We start from the raw sequence: 7838 nt of genomic DNA on the forward strand, positions 1-7838 counted from the left end.
AATAGGCCTTCGAGCCTCATTGTAAAGACAGTTCGAAACAGTTCAGAGGCATGTAGCCGACACATCTCTTCTTAGAGATAAGCTACCATCGCCCTAGCTGGGTTATTTCTATTTGTAAGCATATTTCAGTATTCTCCATTAATGAAATGAAGTATTATTTCCGCTGCATCTCTGTTTTTATGGTTATCGCATCTCTGTATTTATGGTTATCTCTGTAATCTATTGCGTTCCTGCTTAAATCTGGATCAGTGGTATCAGAGGGGTCTGCTTTTTCTTTGTTTTTCTTTGCATGTCCCCAACGAGGTCGGGATATAAGGAGTTAGGGCTTGAATTGGTCGAACCTTTGCAAGACCAGCCTCGCAAATCTCGACGACCTCCCATGGCGGATGAGAAGAAAGACGAGGGGGCAGGAGATCCTATCAGAATCTTGGTCGAAGAAGCCCTCAAGCGGCAAAGGAACGCGATGATGGATAGCTTTGCGCAGATCCTTCAGCGGCTACCTAGAGGCGACGCATCGGCTTCCAACAGCTACTCTGGAAACGCCACACCATTTAAGGTACAAGTTAATTTTGAAATCCCCATCTTCGAGGGTCAAATAGACGCAGATGCCGTAGATAAATGGTTAAATCTGCTAGATGGGTATTTTTCTGTTCATGAATTTTCAAGTCGAGAAAAGATTATTTTTGCTCTTCTCAAAGCAGCCCCCCATGTCAAGGACTGGTGGGAAACATACTGCGAGCAGAAGGATGAAAGTACAGGCTCACTGTTTTCAGCCGCCCCCACTTGGAATGACTTCCGGGATGCCATCAAGGAGCAGTACTACCCTGTCAAAAGCTATGAGGACAAATACATCAAATGGACCACACTGCGCCAGGGACGAGACCAAGATGTGCCAGAGTTCACAAATATTTTTCATACCCTTCGCACACAGTTGGGTATCAGAGATTCTGAGCTGCATCTGGTACTCAAATACTGCGGCTGCCTACACAGATACATCCAGGAAGAGATGGAGTTCTTGAACATCTCCTCACTCGGCACAGCATACCGATACGCTGTCAAAATCGAGCAAAAGTTCAAACAGAAGAAGCGAGACTTTTGATCTACAAATCTGAAGCCTAAAGGACAAAGCCAAGGCGGGGTGACCCAAGACAACCCCTCGAAGCCGCAAGAAAAGAACACCACCACGAAGCCAAAGAAGGACACAGGAAAGCGGTGTGAGTTCCACAAGAGTCCCACTCATAACACAAGTGAGTGTCGGACCAAGCAGTCGCTGGTGGCCGAGTTGAAGGCTTCCGAATCAGATGCATGTTCCGACTCTGAGCCAGAACCCGACAAGGGGAATGGCAAAGGGAAGCAGATCATTGATGCGGATCCTAGTGCCACTGTTGCCACTGCCAAGATCCAGAAGAATGAGCCTGAAGAGCCAGAGGAGGGGGAACGTCTTTTCCACTCACAAATGTGGGTGAAGGGTTCGCCACTGCAATTCATTGTCGACAGTGGCAGCCAAAAGAACCTCATTTCAGCAGAGGTAATGATGTAATCAGCTGACCTTATTCCTTTAGGGTATGAAACAACACTTTTTTAGGGGTTTAGAAGCCATTGGTTTATGGACATATGTGGTTGGGGTTGTAGTGCCCAAATATGTCTATAACAGAAGCCTCTTGAGCTCACTGTAATTTTGACAACATAAAAGGCTAAGAATGTCAGTATTGCAACAAAGATTTTGAAACTGAGATCTAACATGGTTGTATGCAGGGCACTCTAAGAGGAAGTGATTTTCATCCTCGATGTTCGTATTCTCACATAGATGGCAGAACCTTTCCATCCATGGTGTTTTAGGAACTGCCCAACGACCTGTTTCACTATGGAGCTCATGAGAGTTCGTTCTAATCTTGGCTATATTAATTTTCTTCGTTAAGCTAGTTAAAACAGAGAGATACTTTTGATCTTCTAGGGTGGGGTTGACGACCTCCTTATAATATCTTAATTTTATTTTAGCTGCTAAATATTTCTCACACCACATTTTTTCTTTGAACTTAGAAGTAACAATATTTTTAATGTTATTAATGCTTTGCAATGCAACATTCTCATCGATCTCCCAATGGTTTAACCAGGCCCTGGTGTCTTTATACCAACCTCGTTTGAGCCTTAGGTGGTTTTGGCTAGAATATAAAGCTAGCTTAGAAATTCCATGGTCTCCTATGTTATTGAGTTTGTGCTTGTACAACAGAAGCCTAGTCAGAGCTAGGCTCTCGATAGGGGAAAAACCCACTTCTATAAGGAGAATAGGATAGGGTGTGTTGCTTTTAGTTTTGAGGTTATACGTTATAAAACGCTTCTCGATTTGCTCAATCTTTCTCCAGGATTCTATAGAGATGCTACAACCCCAAACCTCACATCCATATAAGATAATCGGAGTGACTAAAGTTTCAAAGAGGAACTTCTTTCTATCCCACATTACGAGGTTTTTCATTTTACAATTATTTTCAAGACCAAAATAAGCTTTCCATCCCCAATTAATCCTTTTCTCAATGCTATAGTTCCAGTTGAGCTTATGATGAATATCAATTCCTAGGTGCTTGTAGGAAGACACTTCCTCCATGTTACTATTGTCATACATAAAATTATCGTAAGTGTCCTTCTTGGATTTGATAATCATAACTTTTGTTTTATCAGTGTTAACAATCATACCCATGGTAGAGCAAAAATCCTTAAGAAGTATATGTTACTTATCAAGATCATATGGGCACCTTGTGAGAAGAAAAATATCGTCAGCGTAGAGAAGAAGGATGATGACTATCCCAGCTAAGATCGTGCCAGCACATCCTGCTTCCTCTAAACAACCTTCTAGCTTGTCAATGTAAATGCCAGATAGGGTAGGGGAGAGGAGGCAACCTTGTTTAAATATGATATTACACTTAATATCTTTCGACCACCCGTCATTGCTCTTTAACTTGGCAATTACATTCTCGTATAACCTTATAGTGGCAGCTCTCAACTCAAAAGGAACCTTTAGCTCTTCTAATCTGTTGCAAAGGTTGTTTCTAGGAACTGTATCGAAAGCCTTTGTAAAGTCCACAAAGCAAAAAAAGAGATTGGATTTATTATTGCGGCATTCTTCCACAATGATCCTAAGCGTAATGAGGTGGTTTGTTGTTGAGTGCTGCTTTCTAAAACTCGCTTGGCCTTTAGCTCGCTTACCTTCACTGTCAAGCCATATGCTCAACTTCCTTTCCAAAATAATACCATATAACTTGGCTAGGAGAGGGCTGATCATAATTGTCCGATAATTAGAGGGGTTATTTGTATCCCCCTTTTAAAAATAGGGATAATGAGGCTTTGAGTCCATGGTTTAGGGAAGCCTTTCATGACCGATTGATTGAAAAGCTTTTGAATGTGGGGGATGAGGACAGGACCTCCAATTTTTAAGATTTCTGCTTGGTAAGCTTCAATGTCCTTAGCTTTCCCATTAGCCAAGCAATTAACCCCAAAATCAATGTCTTCTAATGAGAAAAATTCTTTCGTTGTGAGCAGGATTTCAAAGTTATCCATGACATTTGGAGATTCAAAAAGCTTTTTAAGATAGGAATTCTAGTTGGTAAAGCAATTTTATTATTATCTTTAGTTTTCCTAGTTAGAATCTGCCTCTAGAATTTCTTAGGAGCTACCTTAGAGAGGTGTAAGAGATTCTCTTGTCTTTTACAAATATACTGCCCTTTTTTCCTTTTCGTTAGGGCTTTGTATATTTTTATCTTGCCAATTTTAAGAGATTCATCAACAACTTCCTTAATTGCTCTCCTCACACTTTTACAATCTTTGTCATACCATGGGTTGGTTTTGCTATTTATTTTATTACTTGAAACTTCAATTGAGAACTTGTTAATAGAATATGAGAGGGTTGTAGTAAAATTATGATAGAGATCTTCTATGTTGTCTATACTAGATTAAGGAAGAAAATTTGTTTTTAACTCATTTAGAAAGAGATCTTTTTTATTTCTATCAAAGATTAACTTCTTTTGGCTATAAGGATTATCTTCTATGGGATCTCTATGCATGAAAAAATTGAGAGTTATAAGTAAAGGCCTATGATCAGAGTCAGGCTTGTGGTCATTTAAGATGTCAAATTTTTTTATTTCATTGTATAGAGGGAGATTCAAGATAACATAGTCTACCACGCTACTACCAAGCCCATGGATGTAGGTCATCTAGCTAGAATTGGGCCACTTCTTTAGACCATTGCAAATTATGAGATCCTGAGCACTACAGAGCTTGACTAGCTCCGACCCAAGCAAATTCTCTTGGAGGTCTTCAGAGCTCCTTTTGTACCGGCTAGCCAAAGGAAGGTCTTCATTTAACCAAAGAGGGTTAGGGTTGGAATGATTGCTTAGAAGAATAGCTTGGTTTCTTGAAGTTCGAGCATTAAAGTCACCCATTAAAAGGATATTGCCTTCATTCCTTATGCTAGAAATATCATTCTCTAAACCATTGTAAGGACTATTTTTATCTAGACTATTTTTCTTATAGAAGTTAGAATTGATGGGGGGAAATAACAGATTGTTATGTAGGTCTTTTTATCATAAATGTCAGTAATTTCTATCCAACTATATTGGTTGTAAGGGTCGTTTTTATAAATCCTAGCATGGGGAGAGATGTTTTTCTTAATGTAACAAGCTATACCCCCAATGCCTCTACGGGAGGATTGCTTATTCGATTTATTAACAAAATTATATTTGTTTTTAGTAACAACTGGCTTTAATTTTATAACTAAATCAAATTCTATTCGAGTTGCAGTTTAATTCTATATTTAAAAATTTAAAATAATTTTTTGAAACAATCACTTTAGCTTGTTTTATTGAAATTATCAATTCATTTATTAAACGAATGGATGACCATTGTGGTTTTGAAGAGGTTGCGGTTTAGGTTTCCAAAAGAGTGCACCTGGACGGGGAGAGTGTAATTTTCATACAGTGTGTTTTGTAAATGATAAAGAATTGATTTTTTTTTAGAAATATAAATATAATTTATTAAGAAAAATAAAAATAAAATAGGAAGTAAATATAATAATGAAAATTAAAAATATTTTTAGAAAATAATTAAATTTTAATTTTATAAATTTATAATTATTAAATTGGAATGTAGTAATTGTTGTGCAAAGAAGTCTTCTCAAGTTTAATATGAAAGAGATGATGTAATGTCATATCTTATCTTATTAAAGGTTTTGACTTGATCAAATTACATAAAAAAATAAAATTAATAAAATAAATAATTATAATTATAATCATAATCATACTTATAATTATAATTAATTATGATTAATAATTAAACTAGCTTAGATCCAACTTAACTCTGGATCGACCAAGCACCCAAAGAGACCAAATCTCAATGAGTTACCACTTTTAGAGTGAAAATGGATTTGAGCTATTTTTTCACTTGCTTGCCTTAAATCTCAATTGGTCTATAGTCATATGTGAAGTTATTTGATAAGGCAACATAACAAATCAAGAGGAGTTACCAATGCTTTGGAACTAATGGTATGGGAAACCTGCAATTAGGTTGAATGCACATAGTTCGGCATGGATGATATACAAGTTTATTATTCCCATGATTTGAATGAATACTGCCAAATTTGGATGGAGCCAGTTGTTGTGCCAACAGAGGGTTGTGGGGACGGCTTGGATGTGGTCCAAGGATAGGTGTTCTTCTCTCCCACAAGATTTTCATTGTCTAAGTCATTTTTCTTTGGTATAGTGGATAACCAAGTCTTGATTATTTCCTTCATTCTCATCCCCTTAGTTGTTTGGAGGTTTGGTCACTGGTAGGAGATGGTGCTTGGGGTTTAAATGGGCTGACTATAGTCCTGACACCCTTTGGAGAGTCAAAATTAGTGGTAGAGGTAATAAAAACATTTTCGGTGGAGGATTTTATTCTTTTCATATCTTAGTAGGTAGAAGAAAAAGTTGTACGAGTTAGAGGGTGAAAGCGTGAAGATGGGTTACACTTTTGGGCCAAATGTGGTGATGAAATTTCAAGTTTTTCCTCCTTTATCAAATTGAAGCCCTCACAATTTATATAAGCACTGTGAATTTTGATTGATATTAAAAAGACAAGTTGTGGAGAATTATGTTGTTGTCCTAGTGATATTTTTTGCAAAAATATTTAGTGTCATATAATATGTCAATTTTCCATAAAAATGAAATGCTTATCCTTGCAAACTTTCACACATCTTAAGAGGTATGTGTGTGTTCACATAGAATATCTTAGTCTAAAATGTGTATATTTAATATATATATATATATATATATATATATATATATATATATATATATATATATATATATATATATATATATATATATACATTTTTTTTATTATTTTTCGAAGTTGGCGAAGTAATATTTCAACTGCATTTTTTAGACACGTCTTCACATATGATTTTTTTCAACTATTTAAATAAATTGCAAAACCAAAAGTACTCTTTTGAAGAGGACTCGTAAACGAAGATAGTGGTATTTTTTGAAGTTTTTTCATTGTGTATATTTTATGATATTGATTTTTTATTGAACCTCTTCAAAAAAATTCAAAAAATCAAGAATTATGTTTAAAAGAAATTAGATGAAAAATATCATATGAATTCAAAAATGTCAAATTCATGTGCCATTGGATAGAGGATTCCTTCATGAATCCAACGTGATCAACTCTGCCACCTAAGGATAAATTTAGCCCTAATTTCGTTAGGGTACAAAATGGAGTTGCAGGAAATTTTACAGAAGGGGTGCTGAAATTATGGATTTTAGGACATAAGAGGTTCGATCAAGCGCTTAAAGTGCTCAATCAAGCCCCTTAATTTCAAATTCAAATAGCTTGATTGAAGGTTTTGTAAACCATCGATCTAGCCTCTATAAAAAAAATGAATGATCTAAAATTAAGTTTTTACCTCATTTTAAAATCCAAATCTTATTAGAATTTTTGCTATCAGGTAAAAAATTTGTTAATTTTAATATTAATATTAAAAATATTATTCTCTTTCTTCTGAACTGCTCATGTCTGTGAGCTGTTCCTCCTTCACCCTTTGCAGCCTCACGCTGATCCTTTACTCGGCAACCTCCTGTTGCTGAGATCCTGCTGCGTGCTCTCTTAACCTTCCTCGGCTCCCATGGCCCCTCTGGACTGCTCACCAGAGGGGGGCGATCCCCAGCATGCATTCTTTGCTCTCGTCAAATCTCTCCCTCCACAACGGCCTCGCCCAACAATATCGAAGTTTGTCAAAAAGCTGGACATTCTCCAAGAAGTTAATCTACCTCCAGCCATTCCTCGCATGGTAGCCCTCTCTCTTGCAGAAAAAGGTCTCATCGGCTAGTTCACAGGCCTCTGGCCATCTCCAAGAACTATGCAACGTTGGGTTGAAATAAATTGGTGTGACAAAATACAAGGTAAAATCTCCATCAGATTCTATGGAAAGGGGTTCTTTACCTTCCACTTTGAATCTAAAGAAGACAAGGATTTAATCTTCAGGAATGGGCCTTACTTCATGGACTCCAGAGGACTATACTTAAACAAATGGACCCCGGATTTTGATCCGGAACTGGATGTCCCCAATGTTGTCCCTATCTGGGTCAGACTCCCTCATCTCCCTCTTCACTGTTGGGGAGATGACTCGGTTCGTGCTATTGGAAATGCTGTAGGCAAGTATATAGATCGCAGTGAACCAAAGGATAATATGCAAGCATGCGTGCGCATTTGTGTGGAAGTGGATCTTAGCAAAGGCCTACCAGAAGCCATCAAACTCAAAGTGGACGATTGGAGTCATATTCAGCAGCATGATTACGAGAAAATACCGT

The 7838-nt window shown here is 37.3% G+C and overlaps 1 pseudogene; it reads right to left on the reverse strand.

Annotated features, from left to right (window-relative positions):
• LOC149235246 (leucine-rich repeat receptor protein kinase EMS1 pseudogene) overlaps positions 1-7308 on the reverse strand; it is a 53120-nt pseudogene extending 45812 nt beyond the window's left edge.
• Positions 7309-7838: the final 530 nt, after the last annotated feature.

The sequence above is a fragment of the Pinus tabuliformis genome, chromosome 8 (assembly GCF_031772625.1).
Source record: "Pinus tabuliformis cultivar Carrire ecotype Pingquan chromosome 8, CPIR1, whole genome shotgun sequence".
NCBI lineage: Eukaryota > Viridiplantae > Streptophyta > Pinopsida > Pinales > Pinaceae > Pinus > Pinus tabuliformis.